This window comes from Camelus dromedarius, chromosome 9 (genome assembly GCF_036321535.1).
Source record: "Camelus dromedarius isolate mCamDro1 chromosome 9, mCamDro1.pat, whole genome shotgun sequence".
NCBI lineage: Eukaryota > Metazoa > Chordata > Mammalia > Artiodactyla > Camelidae > Camelus > Camelus dromedarius.
The window spans coordinates 42786436-42808476 of NC_087444.1; the positions used below are offsets into that span (position 1 = coordinate 42786436).

Sequence of the window (22041 nt, forward strand, 5' to 3'; positions counted from 1 at the left end):
AGGAGTTTCTGTCAAGTGACATGATCTTCTGATACATTCAGAATTTTCCAACAAGGATTTAAAGAGAAATTGCAGAGTACTTGACCGTTACAAAGAGAATGAGCCAAACCGTGAGGGCAGAGCTTTTAGACCATATTGTACTTATCTGCAATTAGAGAAGATTTAATATCACTATGGGCTATCCTCTTCATTCTAAATCTCATGATAAAGTAAATAAAGGATGAATAAACAGGGATCTCCAGTGTGACCGCCATCCACAGGAAAGGTTCAAGAGAAAACCACTTACCCACTCATTCAAACAGTGAGTGTATGGATACTTGGAGCTAAGAATAGGAAAAAGGAAGCACAGCTCCTATCCTGAAAGATGTTTACATAAACGGGGAAGATAGACATAAAAATGGAGCATTGTGAGTGTGTCTTGTAGGGGTTGAAAAAAATGGAGAAGCAGACTGTTTCTATCTGTCAAGTCAAATTCTTCGTGAAAGCAAATTGCTTTGGAGCCAGCCAACTTTTAGGTGAACATTTAATATGCTGTGAAGATGGGGTAGCAATAACCACCTGTTCTAAAGTGAAAATATGAACTCACAAATATGACATACCTTCTTAAAATGGGAATGAGCGTTTAATCAGTAAATTTTCTCTTCCAGTTAGAATTCCTAAAAATATTTTCAAAATCAGATTCACGTGTTTGCTATAAGCAGTCCTTTCTTACTCTTGAACCCTGGGGAAAAGAACATAAGTACCATCCTTTGCTGGACCTAAAGTTTTGAAATTCCTATTAGGAATCTTTATATCTGAGTTGTTTATAAGGTTTGTTTTGATAACTGCCTTAAGTGATAACTCAGTGGCTAGTGTGAAAATTAATGATCATTCAGAAATGTATTACTTATTGAAATAAATCTATGATAAGCTTATTAAATTTCATACTTTGAATCTATTACATTCCCACTTATAAAATTCTTTGTGCAACTCTTGGCATTTAAGATGGAAAATTAACTGTCTCCTCTTCCAGCTGAAGCAGTTTATGAATAAGATATTTTTGACAGTTTCTTGGAAATTGAATATAATTCAAAGGATTTAGGTGTTGTTTGTTGATTTTTGTTTTCTATGATTTCTAGGCACTGTGACATAATATTTTCTTATTTCATCCCTCAAACAATCTCCTGGAATTACTCTTCTTTTACTCATGAAGATAAAGAATCCTAGGTTAATTCTTATCCCCAAAGCTTCCAAAGCTAGTAAGGAGTGAAAAGAGACTGGGAACTTCCACAGAGGAGTGACAGTTGAACTGGAGAATGAGTAGGAATTAAAAATAGTTTAAGAGAGATAAAATATTCTAGTCAGAGAAAACATCTGTGAGCAAATCTCTAAGATATAAAATCTTAAAAGAATTACATATTTTTAAAAATTCATAAAAGACTATTTTTTTTAAATTGGTTTGAAGGGAGGGGCATCAAATGTGTGTCTATGGAACATCACTTTGACAGAATTATGGGGGAGGGTGGGGATGACTGGGTGTGGGAGAGTCCAGTGATGCTAGGGCAGAATGGGGGGTGGGGGGAAAAGGGAGGTATCTTATATTCCTAACTGACACTGACCATATACCCCAGTTTGCCATCCTCAGTCCCAGTTTATACCTGTTATCAGATGTTATTAGTAGCATCCTTTTCTCTCTGAAAAGTACCCCCATTTGGATGATAAATTATATAATCACCCTACTAATTAGCAAACTAATAGAACATATGGCAATGTTCACCGTCCTGGAATCTCAAGTAAATCTCACCAAGCCACCTGTCTTTGTCCCTGATTTAGGGACAGATGCAATTTGGTGTCAAAAGTATCATGGCCTCAAAGGAATTAGTCAATGCAGAAAATGGCTGCAAAATAACAAAATGTCATTAAAAAAAAAAGTGAAAACTTTAAAAAGAATGAAGTAGATACAGTTCCACTCAGCATGTCCTGAATAGCTCTTTTCCTCAGCCAGAACAAAAGCAAGATGCAGAAATAACACGCAAATTTGCCTTTAGAAGAGCAAATCCTTAAAAGCTCCAGATGTGCTGAATATTTTTTTTTTCTTAATTTCTAAAAGGAATTTGGGGAATTTGGGGATGACTTTAGATTTTTTATTTTGTTGCTCTGACAGATGAACAAGTAGGTAGGTGGAGTTAAAAATTCAAAGGTAAAATGATGATCTGAATGGAAAAGTGATGTCTTTCTTTTGTTTTATTCTCTACATTGAAATAAAAAATTCCAGTATATGTTATTGCTCCTAAGAAATGGGAAAAAAAAATCATTCAGTATTTAAGGAATTTTATGTTCTCCTCTTAGAATGATACAAAAGATAGAAAGCATCTGCTAAACTTCCAATACCTGATGTGCTAGAATAGGCGTCGCAAATATTTTCTATGGAAAATTAGGGCTTTGATACATGTCTTTATCATTGGCCTTCAAACAAGTTCCAGTGTTCAAGTATCTGCCTTTATGTCAAAGTTTCTTATCTGGGGACACATGGATGGACTTCAAAACATCTATGAACATCAGGGAAGTGTTCTGAGAATTCTGTGGCCTGTGTTGTAAACATGCTTTCTCATATTTGAGAGCTACTCTTTCAAGTGACCATGAGCCATGAAAACTGCTTATGCAATGGGGAATTTAGACAGGATTCTGAATATTGTCCAACACGAATATAGACAAGATATGACTTTTTTTACAAAGACGAAAAAAGGAGTAAGACTATCCAGATAAAGCCATCGTGGTCTAAAGGGAGGAGGACAGACTTTTAGACTCAACAACATATACTATGCGATTTGCCTCCCAAACCTCAGATCCCCATTTCATGGAGAAGAAAAAACAGTACACTTCTAGTCATTCTTTTCCACAAACATTCCTCACTTTGCTCGGGATGCGTAAACGAGCCAGTTAATGAAAATAGAAACTTTAGCCTTCCTGCTTTCCAGCACAGTTCATGAAATCAGCAAGCTTACTTAAGAAATGGAACGTTTGTAATAATGATTAAAGAATCTGTGTCAAACAAGTTCTAAAATGGACTTTTATATCTGTGGGAAGAAAGAAAAAAAATTTTCCTTCCTTGGAGGTGAAGGGAGTTTATTTGTTTGAAAATACATAATGACATCTTACTAGCTAGATGGAGCACAGGATTTGTCACTTAGAACCGTATTTTAAACTAATTAAACCATCAGTTTTCTTTTGTTACTCGACACAGAACACAGTCACTTGTGCTTGTTTCTCGTCAGTTCTTAATAGGGAGAATATGAAGTCATTTGTCTTTCCCTGAGTCCCCTCAGCTATATCTAAACCACTTTCCTATAAATGCCTGAAGATTTTTAATTCAAACCTACATTTAGCAAGATATAGAGCAGCCTGTTTGATAGCAATTGGGACACACACCATGACAAGCTCTATAAAGAATGCTGAGAGTCTTGCCATGAAAGGAGCAGTGGTGTCTTGCTGTTTCTAACCCTTAGAAATTGAGATTTAATACCGTTTGGCATTCGATCATTGAAATTCAAACCAGACTTGTAAAAGTAGCTCTCATTTAATTTTTGGTTTTGCTTAAGAATAGAAAGTGTTTGGAATGAATTTAACCCAGTCCTGTTTCACTCCAAAATTTTATCACTATCTGAATTTTCCAACTAACGTGCTTAGGATTCTCCTGGAAAATAATTCCCAGGAGGACTTTCTTCACTATTGGTCTTGAAGAAGAAACGTTTTGTAAGCTCAAAGAACTCTATCTCATTTTACAAATTGGAAGTCAGCAAAAATGCTTCCCTATATTTTTTGGAGAGCACTGTGTTAGAAACCCATATAGTGAGGAGGATTCAAAAGGAGTAATAGTCCTGAGAACTCAAGCCTCTCTTACGTAATGTGCAATGTTGCAAAAATTTGGTGTGCCTCTCTCTCACATTTATATATATATATAATATATATAATTTATTTATATATATATAAATTTAATATATATCTATATAAAATCCTTGATCTCACAAAGCTAGAAGTTCTTTGAACATATATATTCAACAAAGGACCTATATCCAAAATATATAATTAATCCTTAGTAATTAACAGTAAGACAGGTTAAATGCCCCCCCCAAAAAAACTTGAATATATACTTAATAAAAGATATACCAATTAACATATGAAAAGGCACTCAGTATCATTCTGTCAGGAGGAAATGCAAATTAAAACCACAATGAAATACCACTTCACACTCACCATGACAGTTAAATTGAAAAATTTTTTGAAGTTGAAAAAGATAAAGTATTGGCAAGGATGTACAGCATTCAGAATGTTCATAGACTGCTAGTGGCAACGTAAATTTGAAAAATCACTTAGCAGTAATTACTATGTTGAATATACACATATCTTATGACCCAGTAATTCCACTTCTAAGTATAAACTTTAAAAAAAATGTGCAAATAAGTTCACCAAAAATACCCTAGTACATGTTCATAGGAATGCTATGCAAAAACTAGAAAAGCCCAAATGTTCATTAACAGAAGGACTAATACATAAACTGTAAATGTGTTTGTATAATGAAATGACGTACAGCAATGGAAATGAAACATCAACAACATGCAAAAACATTAAGGATGAAGATACCATCTATACAAATTATAAATACAGACTCACGTAATCTATGCTGTTCGAAGTCAGGATGGTCCAGATAGTGTTTACGCCTGAGGGGGGTAGAAGGATTAGTGACTGTAAGACACCCTGATGGGGAGGAATGTCACTGAGCGCTGGTAATATTCTGTTCTTGTATCTTAGGGCTAAATACATAGGTGTGTTCAGTTTGGGCAAATTCAGTGAGCTGTCTATTTATAATATGTGCATTTTTATATGTGTATTATGCTCAAATACATTTTGAAAATTAAAAAACGATCATTCTTTCTTGATTTAGTTTAGATAAAGCATCTGAACACTAGCTTAGCTATTTGGCCAGATACAGATTCCTACTTCATGAAGGCAAAAACAAAGCCCTTAGACCAAAGACTTTTGCAAAAAAGAGGAAGCTTAGCCAAATGCACATTCCCTCATTTTGAATAACTTTAGGCAGTCTTTCAGAGTTCTGCTAATGCTAACATTAATAATAATTCAGTTTCTAACACAATTTGCATTATGTGTTTTTTTTTTATTATACTCAGTTATGTCCACTGGGCATGGTGCGCTGGCATCTGAACAACTACACATGCACAAGCATAACAAAGGGGGACTTCTGGCGTCAGAGAAAACTTGTTTTGAATTCCAGCTCTGCTGTTGGCTCATATTAGGATATTGTGCAAATTTCCTCAACCTCTCTGAGCTTCAGTATCCTAGTCTCTAAAATGAGATCAGTTATCTATCCACATGGCACGTGAGAATTAAATGAAATAAATTACAAAAAAGACTTAGCCCAAGGCCTGGCTTTTACCTAAGAGCTCAAAAAATGGTACATAGTTTTGTCATTACAATTATTATGTATATATTATATGTAGTCCGTTAAAATTATTATATATTATTCTAATCCCTCTTGAACCTGAGTTTCAACCATGTTTTAAAATAGGGAAAACAGTCATCTCTCTCTCCCTCTTTCTCTCTCTCTCTCACACACACTCACACAAACACCCATTTACTTGTTTATTTATTCGACAAATTTGATTGAGCATCTACTATATTTGAGCACTGTTCTGGATGCTGTAGATAATAATATGAATAAAAGAGACATAGGCCTGCTCACATGCAGTGGTTTTAAATCTAAGTGCAAAAAAACTGACTGGTGTAATATAAAGTATGCTTCATGTAACAAAAGCAACTGCTGAAAAAACACTAAACTGAATCATCAGTCCATTTCAACAATCAGAACTAGTTACAAGCATTCACACTCCTCTATAGACTTAGAATTTCAGTCTGACACTGAAGTAGTATTTATACACAAGGATTTAACTGTTAATCTTAATCTTACCATTGTATATAACATATGATATATGTTTTATAAATTAAGTTATATATAATAGTAAGTCTGAGTTTATATTCATCTAGAGTTAAATGTAACGTATTATGTATTGTATTCTGTTATAAAATATATATTATATAAATGTATAACACAAACGTATTATGTAGCATATAGCATTTATAATGTATACCACAGAAATAATATGTAATATATGAACACATATAATATTATATGCAATACATATATAAATAAGTTTATATATTTTATTGTTAGTAAATTTAGTTTCAAATACTTCCTCACATTGATCTACTATATTGATAACTTCTATCTAATATTATTACTCTATACACATCATAACACAACACCTAGAACACGATGGGCATTTGGTAAATATTGTTAAGCAAATGTAACAAATTCATGCTGAAAAACAACATGATGATGCCTTAACTTAATTTCCAACACGCATCAGCACTCTCCTTTGTAAGAAAATTAATTCAGTCTTGATAAATTCTGAGGTAGCTTCCAAAATTGACAATCTGGCATTATGATGTTTTCCTACTGATATACAGGCTTAAATATATGTGTTTATGATGTCTTCAGATAATTAGGTTACATTCATTCTAACTCTATTTTGCCCGGACAACTTCCACCATGTTGGAGATAGATGAGGGGGAAAAAAAAGAGCCTTTTCCTAAGATTTTGCTGAGATGTGAAATGCTAAATAACCATGATACTAAATCAGAAAATTAATGCAACCACAATTTAGCATGTGCTTACCCTCCTTATTTTTACATCATTCTTTCTGGAAACAATACAAATACAAAATAGTTTTGAAAAAAAAAGCGTCGCAGTGGATTTTTTCCAAATGCTTACAGTGGCGTCTAAATGTTGGTAATCCGCTGTAGGCTTTAAAACAACATGTCCAGCATCATGTACCTATACTAATATCACAAGCAGAAAATATTAACCACATTATAAAACTAGAGTGAAAAAATATATATATGATCACTTTCAGTCAGCACAAATATTTTAAATAATGCATAGCAAGGATGTTATATGAAATCCATTATTCATGGCTTTTCTCATACATGTGTTTGAAAATGGAATGGCACTGGTTGCCCTGGGAATTGGTGTCATGGTGTGTTATGTAGTCCATAACTTTCTACTCTGCCACACTTTTTTGCCTATAAAGAATTCTCTAATTGGATTGTCAGTCACTTACACATTACCTTTTGCCCACCTGGCAAATGATATGCTCCCTTTTGCCATTTTTCTTCCCCATTTCCACTGTTTGAATACTGACTGCCCTTGGCTCTCTCCCTTTCTCTCTCAGATGCACATACATCCTTTCACTTATAGATAGATTGCTTCTCTTATGTCAAACTGAAATTCTAAGATATAACTGTGTAACACTTGAGATCACTCAGTCAAGAATTGTTTAAAATCAGGTAAATAGTATGCTATATTTAACAGGGCAAACTAGCATTTAGCATTTTTGAAATCTCTAATAATAATAATAATTAATGAGACCAACAACAAAACTTCAATTTGATGCTTTGCATTATTTCACTTTTAATTCTCTCTCTCTCTGTCTCTCATTTCATTGTGTTTTGCTTCATTACACTTCACAGATACTGCATTTTTTACAAACTGAAGGTTAGTGGCAACCCTGCTTTGAGCAAGTCTACTCGCACCATCTTTCCAATAGCATTTTTAATTAAAGCATGTACATTGGTTTTTCAGACATAATGCTTTTGCACACCAATAGACTATAGAATAGTGCAAACATAACTTTTACATGTACTAGGAAACCAAAAATTTCACCTGACTCGCTCTCTTGTGACATTCGTTTTATTGCAGTGGTCTAGAACCAAAATCACAATATCTCCAAGGGATACCTGCATACGTAATAACGTAAGACAAATCTGGAGAATTCTAAAGCAAACACCACTCCCAACTGCAGTTATTCTTGTTCATTTAGGATTAAATTCATTACTTAGTGTCATAATTTTCAAATATGCCCTCAGAGTATAATTAAATGAGTAAAGATGCTCCAACCACAAGTCATCAGGGAAATGCACATCAAAATAACAATGAGCCACCACTACAGCTATTAGAATGGCCAAGCTCTGGAACACTGACAACACCGAATGCTGATGAGCATGTACAGCAACAGAACTCTCATTTATTGCCAGAGAGAATGCAAAATGGTACAAGCACTTTGAAAGACACTTTGGTTGATTCTTACAAAACTCAATATATCTTGCCATACAATCCACCAATCATGCTCAACCAAAAAAGTTGAAAATTTAGATCCACATATAACCTACACATGGATGTTCATATTCACTTTATTCATAATTGCCAAAAGTTGGATGCACCAAGATGTCCTTCAGTAGGTGAACAGATAGGTAAACTGTGGGACATCCAAACAATGGAATATTACTCAGTGCTAAAAAGAAATGAACTATCAAGCCATAATCTATGGAATGTACAACACCCAGAATAAACCCTGAAGTAAACTCTGGACTCTTGAGTGATAATGACATATCAAGGTGTACTCATCAATTGTAACATAATGTTGTCACTCTGGTGGGGATGCTGCTAAAGGGGGAGGTGAGGCATGTGTGTGAGAAGGAGCTGTATGGCCTACACCTTCCTCACAGTTTTGCCATGAACCTAAAACTGCTCGGAAAAAGTAAGTTTTAAATTTTAAAAAAAAGTCACGGCCACTTACTCATTAAGCATTTTTTAAAAGTAAATTTGGCCACACTGATCAATCAAGGTATATAGTCAACCACATCCACTTTGCTGCACTGCCCTCATCCTTTCAAAATGACTCTTAGAAAAGTCCAAGGGCAAATACTCAAAACTGTTTATTTCTTTAGTGTCACTTTCCAGTATTTGGAAAACATGGTATCCTGGAGAAACGTCATGTATGACTTATGCCTGTTGACTGACTCCCATCAAGATACTTTATGTAAATGTCCTGGTGTGGAGACTAGTTTGTAAGAAAAAATGAGGACATTTGGGGAGATACATTGACATACGCATATCAGCACACTAGAGATGATTCAGAATCTAAAGGGGTTAATTTTAGGTTACTTTCTAAATTTAAACAGTGGTCTCGTTGGCTCCCAGAGTATGTGAGCATGAAAAAGAAACTCCAAGATGTTTGGGGCTTGATTATACTGTTACATTAAAATGCCATTCTACTCCTATGCCCCACTGCTATGACCACAAACAAAGGCCCACTAATTAGATATATCCTACAGGAGCTCTATAAAGAACTTTCTCTTTATAGACCATCTGACCTCTTCTTTTGCTGTTTGAACCTGAAAACACAGAATTATGAAGGGATTTGTAAAAGGCCCACAGCAACCTAGGAACAGAGTTCAGTGCTCTTGGTACCATTCTAGAATTATTTCCACAGAACACATAGGCATTTCCATTTCCAGGAACTCTGTGTCAATATATAGGTTTATTCTTATTTTGCTTTGTTTGGTACACCCTGGAATCTGACTTCCAAAATACAGAAATTCACATTCTTCTCAAAAGATAATATACTCATTAGAATGATGACTCTTTTAGAAGGTGTGTTTCCACTGGGCTGAATTTAATGACAGTTGGTCTCCATGATTTCACGGAAACATTCTTTCTATGAATTAGTGTTTTAAGGTTTTGTTATGATTTGCCACTTTTGAGGGATCCTTTGGATATTTAGATTGGCAAATTGTTACGCATCCATTCTGGAGTGAAATGAGAAACAATTCAAACATTTAAGCATACACAAAAAAGGGGTTATTCTTCTGGAAAAGCACCACTAGAAATTATTTCCAAGTGCTTTGAAACAGGAAAAAGTTCCATGAGTACTGCTTAGAACCATGACCAATAAAAAGAGCATAATGAAAAAGTAATGCTCAAAAAGACCTTTCTTCTAAAGCAAAAGTCAAAACTCAATTTTGATATATGGTCTGATAGCTGCTACTTTAGATCACTGGCACTTAATGACTAGATCTTCACCTTTTTTTTTCCCCAGTTTGCTTTATTTTTCATGATAGAGACTTTCATATTTTCCCTTACACATCCAATTACAGATTAGGATTCCAGTAGAGGGATGTCACAGCTCACAAACCCTTCACTGAAAAATAGTTATCTTTTATTGGAAAAGTCTATCTTTGGCCCAGCTTGTGACTGGCTGAAGATTCTTGACAGGTAATGATCATTCAATAAGCCAGAAGATTAGGTAAGTAAATCCGAAAGATCGATATGATGACAGATGCAAAGTGGTCGGTATTTTATACAAATGGTCTAGACCATCAGTGGATTAATAAATTCAAATGGAATATCAGAATTTTTGCTTTTGCTAAGATAATAAACCATCTGTGTTAACTTTAATAAAGGTGAAATGAAAGAATGATACTAGTTTTTGCTGACTGTGACATTTACCTATTTTAACCATAAAAGTCAGGACTGAAAAATTTGAAAAGTGACTGTGAAAAGGAGGTAAGAGGGACTATATTCCAATTGCGAAATCAGAAAGCTATACCGGTGCGGTTTCTAGAGAACTATGCTCAAAATCAATATGCAAGAAGACACAGACACCGAAGAGCTCCCCCTCTGCTTTACTGTTTAACTGTCAACATCTTTATCAATTCTTTCAGAAATGTGGTAGAATAAGTATTCCTTATTATATTGTTCCTTCTGCTCAAAATAACATTCTTTAAAATCTGTGGACTCTATATTAAAGAACAAGCATTGAAAAACAAAACGAATAACCTACTCCCCCTCAAAAAAAGACGCTGTTTTTGAGCGACAATGAAGCATGCAGCTGTCAGCCAAAGTATGTAACACAACCTGTGTGTGGATGTGTGTATACATGCATTTTTTTTTTTTTAACGGCTATCTTTCATTGGCCCATAGAAGGTAAATCCTAGGAGTTACTTTGTGATGAAACATTTTTCAAAGTATGTTATACAGGAAAGTTTTTAATGTTTCTGAGAGCAAATAATTTTGGAGATGGATGAGTTCAATAAAATTAACCAACAAAATTCTAGGAGTGATCATGTACTAAAGAAAAATCATGACTCTCAAAGAGAAGGCAAATCTGAATCAATTCCCTCACATGAAATCAATCTCTCTCTCTCCTTCTCTCCTTCCCTCCCTTGTTGTATTAGTCAGGGTTCTCCAGAGAAACAGAACTAATAGGATACATACAGATATACATAAAAGGAGATCTATTAACAGGAATCGACTTACGTGGTTATGGAGGCGGAGAAGTTCACAATTTGCTGTCTCCAAGCTAAAGAACCAGGAAACCAGTGGTGCACTTCAGTCTGAGCCCAAAGGCCTGAGAACCAGGATCACTGATGTCTGAGGGCAGGAGAAAATGAACATATCAGCTCAAGCAGAGAGAGAGGGAATTCGCCTTTCCTCTGCTGTTTCGTTTTATGCAGACGCTCAACAAATTGGATGGTGCCCACCCATACCGGGGAGGGCCATCGGCTGCACTTGATTCATGAATTCCAGTGCTAACGTCGTCACAGACACACCCAGACATAAGGATTTACCAACTAGTGGGGCATCCCAATGCAAACTGATGCATAAAGTTAAACACCACACTTGTAGATCAAGATTCATTTTTAGAAATGCAGGTTCTACCGGAAAGTCGATCATTTACCAGAAGATCATGGCGATAAGATTTGAATATTAAAGAACTGACTTGATTTTTTAAATTATTATTGAAATAAATGGTGTACCTTGATAGAATGATGTCTGAAAGACTGAACATCCTTGACCACCAGCCTCTGTCTACTTCATCATGGAGACACTCTCAGGACTCACAGTAATATCTAGTCTGGACTCTTTCTGGACAATTTTCTGTCATGCCAATCACCGGGAACAAAGAATTCTGATCTGAATTTTTTGGATATTATCGATAATTTGAACTATATATTTGCCAGTGTAAGTCAAAATTTACCCATTGTCCACTTCTACTAATGCTTTGATCAAAACCTTTGTCCAGAGATAATAAGTGTGGACTGTCACTAACTCTTCTTTACTTAAACTAATTCTTTTACCTTTTATCAATGAGGACAGAACCAAATAGATGTATTAACTTAGAAGCTGGGAAGAAATTTCTGACTATAGAGGAAGCCTCTAGGATTTATTACTGAATATCTCTCTTGTTTGTTTCTTTTTCAGGGAAAAAAAAAAAGAGTAGATGATAATATTTTTGGAATCAGTCTGACTTTAAACCTTTACCAGTACTCTCACACTTAACTGAATTATTAGTGACCGCAAATGTTTTGACTCAGAAAAAGTTTTTCAGTTGAGCCAAATAAATTTCATCTCTATTTGAACTGGGAAGATTGTGAAGTTTGGCCCATAAAGAGTTAAATATTTGTAGCAGATCTTTTTTCTGAGATCTCTTCTTTGTAAAGATCTAAGTAGTCTCTCAGAGAGAGTAATGGTCTCCGACTCCTCTCTATCTCTTTACTGCTTCCCTTTCGAATCTTTGATGCAAGCAAAATAAAAGGAAATGACAGACTTTCAAGCTATTGTCTTACGACTTTCACACAAGAACCACATTTCAAATTTTTAAATGGTCTTGCATATCTCAGTGCCGTGGAATTTCAAATCTGAGCCTCTGCCCTTCAGACGGTAAGGCCAGTTTTTCCTTTTTCTTTTTCTTTCCCCTCATCATTTTCCTCTATGCCATTTTTAACCACACGGCCACCCAGTTACGGTGGATGCTTTCAAGATCTTTACTCTAGCTCCTTCCAGTGGTAAATTACAAATGTGCTGCAGAAAACAGAGATTTGGAATTGTTTTGATATGGCAGGAGTGCAATGGTGAGTGAAGATGATCCCTGTACCTCATTCGGCATCTCCTGCTCCTGATTTAAAGTTAAAGGTGAAATTCTAGTACTAGAGCCTGAATCTGGAGCTCATGTTTATTCAGAAAGTGTAAAGGTACTTGGTTCACTTGAGTGCTGGCACTTCTCGCACTGTCCAACAGATGAGTGGATGAAAATTTCCAAACCCAGGCAAAAATCCAGCACCACAGCTCTATAAAGCACGTGACATATGCATTTCCACAGATTGAGAGTTCCTTTGGGCTCTAGGGAAAACAGTGCTCTGTAATAATGGCAGCAGGTGTTTTTACTAATGATCTTTTAATGGCATTTTTGATGGTTTTAATTAAACCCCAAATATTTCTGTTGGAAAAATAAAGGACAAACAGTTTCTAAGGCAAAATAAATAGTGTTTTTAAGGATGCATTTCAAAAAGGGAAAAAAGGAAACTGCATGTTGTCTCATTAACGAAAGCAAGTAATGCCTTCGTAAAGTCCAACTGGAAGTTTCATAATCAAGAAGTTAAACCATTATGATAAGAGAATTGGTAAACATTACCATTGGGAAAAAAGTGTAAGATATTCATTAAATAAGGAATATCATATCCTACCCCTAAACTGATAAAGAACATAATATGTAGGTTTATCACACTGAAATATTTTTGTTAAATATATGAACCATATTAAGGTCTGCTAACAATTACAAAAAGGATCAAGATCTCAGGCAAACCTGATTCTTTCTCTGAGAGATGACACTGAATTCAGAGCAGCTTTGGATAAACAAGAAGCTTCACACTGGCATCTTTTGCTGGGCAAGTTAGACTAACCTAGTTCAGGACTAGAGACATGTTGGCATAGAGGCAGGGACACAAGCAGGTAATTTATGATGTTTGATATCTACCCCATGGCGCCACAAAGTCTCACTGTGGCCTATTTGGAGCAGCGTGCAACAAGATATCCAAAATCTCTCCAACCCAAAACATTGATAGAAGCAAACATCCCAGGGCAAAAGAAAGGTTCCAGGTTAATTTCTCCAGTGTCCCCAGAAAATGTGCTCTCCACCCTCGCCTGTGTATAGTTTCACTCCTTACTTGAGAATTGGTGAGGTAAGCCCTGTCCGAGCATCCTCTGTGAAAGCCCTTCGAGCAAAACTGAACTTGTGCCAATAACAGATTATGTGGTTCTGCTCATCTGTGGCCTCTGCTTTTCTTTATGGTACTTCAGGACCAACCCACGAAATGCTGTTGCCACAGGAAGAGTTTCTTCTTGGCCATCAAAAATAGTTAATACTTCTGAAATTTCATCAAAATTATAAACATGACCAAGTTAGAACACCAAATTTCCCCATCACTCATGGGGAAAAGTATCACCTTCGCACTGTGGTAACTAGAACCCTCCATATTCTGACCCCAGTGCGCTCTCAAGCCTCCCCTCCACCCAATCCTCCCCTCCACCCAATCCTCCCATCCTATATCAATCTCCACCAAACTCCATCAGCATTCTTCTACTTTTAGCTTCAGAAAAAAAGATCAAGAAGTTTTGCATTGATGCACATCCTATGATAACACACCTAGAATTTACTTCTCCGCAAGTTGTGTCTGACAACAATCTGTGTACCCCTTAAGAACCACACTTTGATATGTTTCCTAACCTTCTTCTCCCAGTTTCTCAACGAAGCATTAACAATTGAAGGCAGAAAGGATAAGCTGAGGATGGAGAGGAGGTGATTTTCTTATCTTCAACTGAAAGTTTGCATTATCTAAGATAAAACTAGCTATTGAATTAAATAAACCCTAGGATATGCCATGGCTCATGGAAGATAAAAGTTTGTTACTCATGTAAAATTTAAAAACAGTACTTTTGTTCAAGGGCAGAATCCTTCAATAACGAGACCAAGCCCCTCCTCATCTGGCCCCTCCACTCGTGTCCACACATGACCTTCAAGGTTGCTATGCGCATCCATATCAAGCTAGAAAAAGGGAGACAGACTAAAGAAGGCACACCTACGTTCTTATGGTCTTGGCCCTACACACATCCCTTCCACTCGGATTCTACTGGCAAGAGTTAGTCATGTGGCCTCACCTAAATGCCAATAAACTAGAAAACAGGATACTTGATTCCAGCAGCAACTCTAAATAATGGAACATGAATTGGTAGTTGTAATATTACAGATAATTCATGTATTAATTAGTTAAACAGGCAACAAATGACAGTGTCTCAACAGGTTAAGTGGATTTACCATATGACCCAACAATTCTGCTGCTAGGTGTATACCCAAAAGATTTGAAAACAAGAGTTCAAACAAAAACTTATATACAAGTGTTAATAGTAGCACTGTTTCCAACAGTCAAAATGTGGAAACAACCCAAATATCCATCAAAGGATGAATGAATAAACAAAATGTGGTACACTCATAAAATGGAATATTATTCAATCATAAAAAGGAATTAAATGCTACAACATAGATTAAGCTTGAAAACAGTATGCTAAGTGAAAGAAGCCAGGCATAAGAGGACATAAATCGTATTATTCCACTTATAAGAAATATCAACAGGCAAAGGTATAGAGATAAAGAGTAGATTTGTGGTTGCCAGGAGCTGGGAGACGGGAGGACTGGGAGTGACTATTTAATGGGTACAGGGTTTCCATTTGGGGTGATGAAAATGTTCTGGAACTAGGTAGTAGTGATGGTTTCGTAACATTTTGAGTGTATTTAACACCACTGAACTGCACACTTTAAAATGGCTAAAATGATAATTTGGATATTTATTATTTTACCGCAATTTAAAAAGAAAGATAGCATGGCTTTCTGGGGGCATGTACTGAATCAAACCTTCACCTGTAATATTTTATTATGTTTAATGACAAATGTTAGCACAAAACCTCACACAAAGAGTGTAGTTAGCACTATTCCTCTTTTAAAATTTTTCTTTGGAATTGCATTTTTAATTCCTTCAGTCTAACAAATATATTCTGAACAATTATTTGGTTCCAGTCACTGGTCTGTGTGTTCGTACTTACCATAGACTCTAAGCCCCGTAAGAGCGTGAAGGTATATTTAAAGAGGACACAGACCCCAGGTAAAGATGGATACCAACAGAATCTCATCAGTCACCCACATGGCAATGGTACCCCTATATAATCCACCACAGCAGTTGGGATCCCTAGTCTGTTTTGTCATTAAACACACTTGCCCACTGAAAGACCCCTGGTGTGTCAGTGCCACTGTGATTCTGTTTTACTCCAAGTGCAGACTTGTCAAATCATACTACACTCAGAGTTCAAAGGGGGGACTGGCAATCTGAATCTTCCTGGATGTCTGCATATTTCTACTCTGCTTGAGGATTCTGCTATTCAGGACTTTAAAGAAAACTTTGAAGAGTCATCCCATAATTCTTCATGCAAATGGATGAATGCGACATCCTCAGTGATATATAACTGAATAATCCAAATTGTATTTATATTTGGATTTACATTTTGATTTTTTCTCTCTTGTCACTGCACATTTGCCTTCCTAATCATATTTTAGCTAAATGTAATAGTAAATGTGATTTATTCTCTCAAATGACAGATGACAAGAGGCAGTCTTAAGTGATCTGACTGGCATATGGAGCCAGTTAGATTTAAATTTAACTGGAAAAAAAAAAGTCATCTAACCTCAGAACTAGAAAGGCCCTTTGGAATAATTCAGTTTGACCTCTTCATTTGTATATAAAAGAAAACTGAAAGCCAGACATGTATATTTCCATTCGTTATTTATGGAGTGACCATACTTCCTGGCTTGGACCTGTTGCCTCAGTATAATTAATAATCATAGTTCCTTTCATTCTCAAAGACCTCCTGGTTTACAATTAGATATTTATCTCATTTATATCTCTTTTGGTACAGGGGATCCCTTAGATAATATCATACAAACTCAGACCATCTATTCATAAAAAACAGCATAGATATGAATACATATAACATTTGAGTCTCATTTACCAGGAACCTCAAATTGAGAACCTTTGATGTAAATGTCAGAACCAATAAAACTGTACTGATCAATTTCTATGCACTTCTCACATAGGTAGGTAAGCGATGTCGCCTATTAAATCTCCACGTCTTAATGAGGTAGATCTCACTGCACCAGTCACACAGGGGATGAGCTAACAGCTGCCATGAATCAGGACTCAGCCTCCGGTCTTTGAATCCTCTGACCTTTCTACCATGAGAAGTGTAGAGTGTAGGGTCCCACAGATTGTTAATTTATTTCCTGGCTGACACTGACCAGCTATGTGACCTCAGGGAAGTTGATTAATTCACTGTGCCTCATTTTTCTAATTTCTAAAATGGAGGTGATATTAGAGGTACCTACCTCTTCCTGGCTTGTGAGAATTAAATAGAATAATACGCCAGCAGGTTTTGGAAGACTACCTAGGATACAGTGATCCCTCAATAAACGTTAGCTATTACTACCAAAAGCAACACTACTTCTGTGTAGTTACACAAAAATGACTAAGTGAACACGTAAGTAGATTATCACACAATACAAAAAACAAGAGCTCAGAAATAATGGAGACTAGCAAAGTAGGAAACCATCTTCACAGTACACAAATAGCCTCAAAATAGTTTATCCTGTAAAAACCATGATACACATCTGAGATAGGAGACAGGAGACTGGAGAATGTGAAACTATGAATATGTGTCTAGTTAGGTTTGGACAACTTCACAGAGGAGTTTTAGAGAAACATATGAAATAAAATATCTTGTAACATATACACTGTTATCATGCTATGTTTCCTAGAGGAGCCATCAGTAACTTCAACAGATTCTCAGTATTCAAAATCTGATAGTGCAGTTTCATCCTTTCATCCTAAAATTATTCCCCATAATATCAGGGTGCATTGTAATTATACCTTATTCTCTATATTTATTAATTTCAAGGTACAATCCTGGAAGTGGATGTCAGTGACTTGAAGAACTCATTGGTAGGAGCTTACTTGCTTGTCTGTAAATAAAGAATTAACACATTTCTTGGCCAGAGCTAAGTCTCTGTCTAAATATAAGACCAGCTTCCTTATCACAGTCACAGAAAGGATGCAGAACAGAAAGAAGTAAGATAATATTCTGGTCAAATTATGTCCTTATATATTCATACAAAGCCTTCATTTTCTTCAAATGCCAGAATATGACTTTGAATTTTTTTTTCTCAGTTGGGACTCTTATTTGCAATAACACTAGGTAAAATTTAAATTGCTTGGGCTAAAAGGGGGCTTTATTAATGGACACAATGACTTTGGGGAAACTAGGAAGGGCTATCTTTTCATATGTTATTTCTACTTCTCTCCTGCACTTGCTTCGTTCTCTGAAATTTTTTCTCCTCAAATTATCTAGCATAACACTGAAAACACCTCCTTAATTCCTATTACATATTATATTACACTTTCCTCAAAATAAATTCCTACAAAAGAAAATGTCTACTAATATTTTAGCATCCACAGTAAATAAGTAGATGGAGATAAGGGAGAAGGATAGGTTCCAGGACAACAGGATTAAAGAATTTTTTTAAATGCATTTCTTTTACAGGCTTCTTTGAAATGCTCTATTTCATACTCAACTGACCACAGTAACAGTCGACTCCATGTCTCAGAATTAATTGCAACTCTCTCTTCTTTGAAATCTGCACCTGATAGAAAATGTACTTTTTTAGTTGCAGTCCATGTTTCATTCATAGGAAATCATAATCTTAGTTGAGAATATTATCATATAAACTGTAAACAGTTGTCCAAAATGAGGACTCCAAGTGATTAAATACAAATTAAAGCAGCAGGTCAAGTGAGCTGGACACTTGAACCATTTAGTGAAAAAAGGAGGTTAAGTGTCTCTTGGGGTAAGGTTTAACTAAAAAGGAGGTGATGAGCTAAGACTTTTGTGAGATGCTTAGAATTCTGCAACCTTATCATTCTAGCTAACTCCTTGTTTCCCAAATCCTACAAAGAAATGGTGACCTATCAAGCAAGATTAAAAAAAATTTTGAAACAGTAAGATGTATTTTGGGGTATGGTGTTCCAATAAAGGTTAGTGTTGCCTAGAATCCACATTAAACAGATTACTCTATAACACCAGTTCATCAGAGTTTCCACTTCCTCATGAGCTGGCAGAGGAGTAAGCTAGCAACCCCCTAAAAGTAGTTCCTGCCAGAACAGAGAAAGGAACAAAGTATTAGGGAAGGACATGAGGGAATGATCACTTCTTTGAATGTTGAGCGTGTCTTCTCAGAAAAGGTCAGGATGTACAAGCAAGTTACTTGGAATAGAAAGTTTCTAGGAAAACAAGGCAGTGAGATTCACTCACGTATAAAGAATACCAAGAAGGTCTGAAAGGACTTGACCTGCTTAAAGAGAACTCTATTCGGTTGGGACTGGTAGAGTCCAGTGTATACATAGGATAGGATCAGGAAGTAAATAAAGGAAATCTGTTTTTACTTACTCACTTTTCATTATTCATTTTAAAAATATTCATGTGGTGCCCCCTCTTCCAGGTGCTGAGTTAGTCCTTAAGAACACACCAGTGAGGAATACGGCAGGAGAGCAAGAGAACCAGATAAACAGCCGCTGTCCAGTGCGTCTGTGCTGGTAGCAGAGGAGGATATCAAAATCCACCAGGTGCAGAGAACATGGCAACCACCCAATCTCAGGTCAGGCTGCACCTCAAGGGAACACGTGATCTGGGCTGGAAAGGAAGATTCTGCTCTCACTGGCCCGATGGACCCGGGGAGGGGAGGGTTAGCAGCAGTGTTGGGACCCTCCGCCATAGGATTCTAAACATCCCCAAACATTAAAATGTAAGTAATCCCTACAAGCTGAAATTTTATTAACTCTCTTTTGGAAGTAGTAAAATAAAACACGTAAAGGCAGAATAGATGAAGCTCTGGGTAGAAAATCAGAGCAGGAATGTATAGTTATGAAGTCTGCCTCATATTAATATATTTCCTAGTGTCAAACAATGGTATCGAAGACCAGGAACATTAAGGGTATCAGGCCCTTTCATACCTCTGTGCTGTGCATGTCAGAAGCCCTCATCCGGTTCGTCTAGGGGACCTCTCTTTGTGCCCTTTCCTGCTTTGCCAAGAGCCTTTAAAACATTATTTCTTCTCCACATTATATGTTTGCCAGCATATGAACATCCACAGTGAAATAAAATATAGATTATGGAAAATCATTTCATACTTTTAATATGGAGACATTATCAAACATGATAGAGGTTAAAAGAGCTTTCCTTTCAAATTCTAAGAATGTTAATTGGTGATATTAAAAGGTTGCCAGTTTTGTGAGGCTTTTCAGGGCAAGGCAGAGAACTGATCAAGAAGATTCAAGTTCAGTTACTACCCAATGCTTGATTCATCACTTCTTGAGCAGATACATAAACAAAAAGAATGGCATGCACCATCTCTTTCCTAAATTATGAAAAAGCATTTAATTTCCATTTGTCTTGACAGGTGATTAACAGGATAAAGAAAAAAGATCTCAAAATACTATTAGGAAAAAATCAAAAAAACTGAGATTTGCTGAGTTTATCCACAGAAGTCTATTCTCATTTAATCTATGTGGGTTTACAAAAATACCTGCTATGTATTCCACTCAGAATTTTGAGGACTACATACTAAACATATGTACTGTTTGTGTCAGTTTGATGACATTTATGAAGCAATTAGTAACTAGATAACCATGGGGCCCAAGAGGACCAGTGGAAGGAGACACTACGGCACTCAACATTAAACGTCATCTTAGACCATTCTTAAGCACATGACCTGAGAATATAAAAGGTAACAAAATGATTCAACAGACACACTGTGCTCAAAGTTCACGTGTTAGATTAGGGGTCGGCAAACTTCTGCTGAAAAGGGCCCAAGAATAAACATTGTCAAACAACAATATCTTCAACTCTTCAAGCACCTGTTCTTGCTGAAAGACTAATAGTCTCTTTTACATTTTACATTAAAAAATGCAAACTTCTAGGCCATTCAAAGACAGGCAGAGGCCTGGATTTGACCCACAGGCAGGAGTTTGCCAACCCTTGCACTAGAAAATCACTAATGTGTTTTATTTTCTGTCTTAGGTAAGGTACACCATTTATACACACACACAGACACCTGTATGCATATGTTTCAAATGTAGGTTATAAATAATTCTAAACCTTACATTAATAAGATAAAATTCGATTTGCAGCATTTAATTTCATGAACACTTCCAAGCACTATTGAAAACATGACAACACTAGCACCTTAAAAATTTTGTTTGAGAACTGTCAGTTTAAATAAAACAAAAAAACAGATGAGCTTGTCTCATTGTTTCTTTTGTTCTTACGATAAAAGCTTTACTTTAAGAAAACCATGCATTTATTATTAATCTTATAGTTAAATATCTGAAAGTAATCTGATTCCTTCAGGAAGAATCACCTGAACTGTGTGCCTTTTCACAGCCCCTACGCCTTAAGGAGTTCTAAAAAAACTCCTTAAGCTGAGGAGATATTCCAAGTGGAGAGACTGGGATCAGGGCTCCAGAGCAAAGCTCTTAGAACTTTATGTGCTACATCCTGCATGGTTTATTTTGTACGCCTAAAGAAATCAAGAATTGCACGACTGGGTTTCCTGCCTCTTATTCCATTCAGGTTTACTGTTTATTCTACAACTATTTAACTCAGGATTCTATAATGAGGGTCTAAACAGAAGGCCTGCATGTGGCAAAATGTAAATAAGCAGTTTTTGGTCCCTTCTCTTATGGAAGTTACATTTTAGTGGGGAGAGGTAAAGGGGGGAGATGGCAGGCGAGTAACAAGAAAGCAAGTAATTCCAAAAAATTATGATAAATTTTTATTGAAAGGAAACAACAAGACACAGCGCCAGGTAATTACAGGGCACGGGCCTCCTTGAGATAGAGTAAAGGCTTCTTCAAGGAGATGGCACTCTAACTGGACCCTAAGGATTGAGAAGAAGGTAGGCAGAAAAACCACACAGGGAAATTGTTCCAAAATAAGGAACAGTAAGAGCAGTTTGAAGACAGGATTTCCTGCGCTCAGAAAATTGTCAGAAAGTCATGTGGCCTCAGCAGGGTGAGCAAGGAAAAGAATTCATTAAGATGAGATTAAAAAAAAAAAAAACAGAGCCTATAGAACAGGGAAAGTAATTCAAATACAATTCTGGGAAATTTGAATATTATTCCAAGAGCAGGAGGAAACCACTGAAGAGCATTTAA

At 36.2% G+C, this 22041-nt stretch overlaps 1 long non-coding RNA gene across 1 annotated transcript in view; it reads right to left on the bottom strand.

The window, feature by feature from the left end:
* The window catches only part of LOC135322169 (uncharacterized), a 407093-nt gene extending 395756 nt beyond the window's left edge, over positions 1-11337 (bottom strand). The window contains exon 1 of the long non-coding RNA XR_010382536.1: positions 11213-11337. This is a non-coding gene — a long non-coding RNA (uncharacterized LOC135322169). The remainder of the gene's footprint in view (positions 1-11212) is intronic.
* Positions 11338-22041: the final 10704 nt, after the last annotated feature.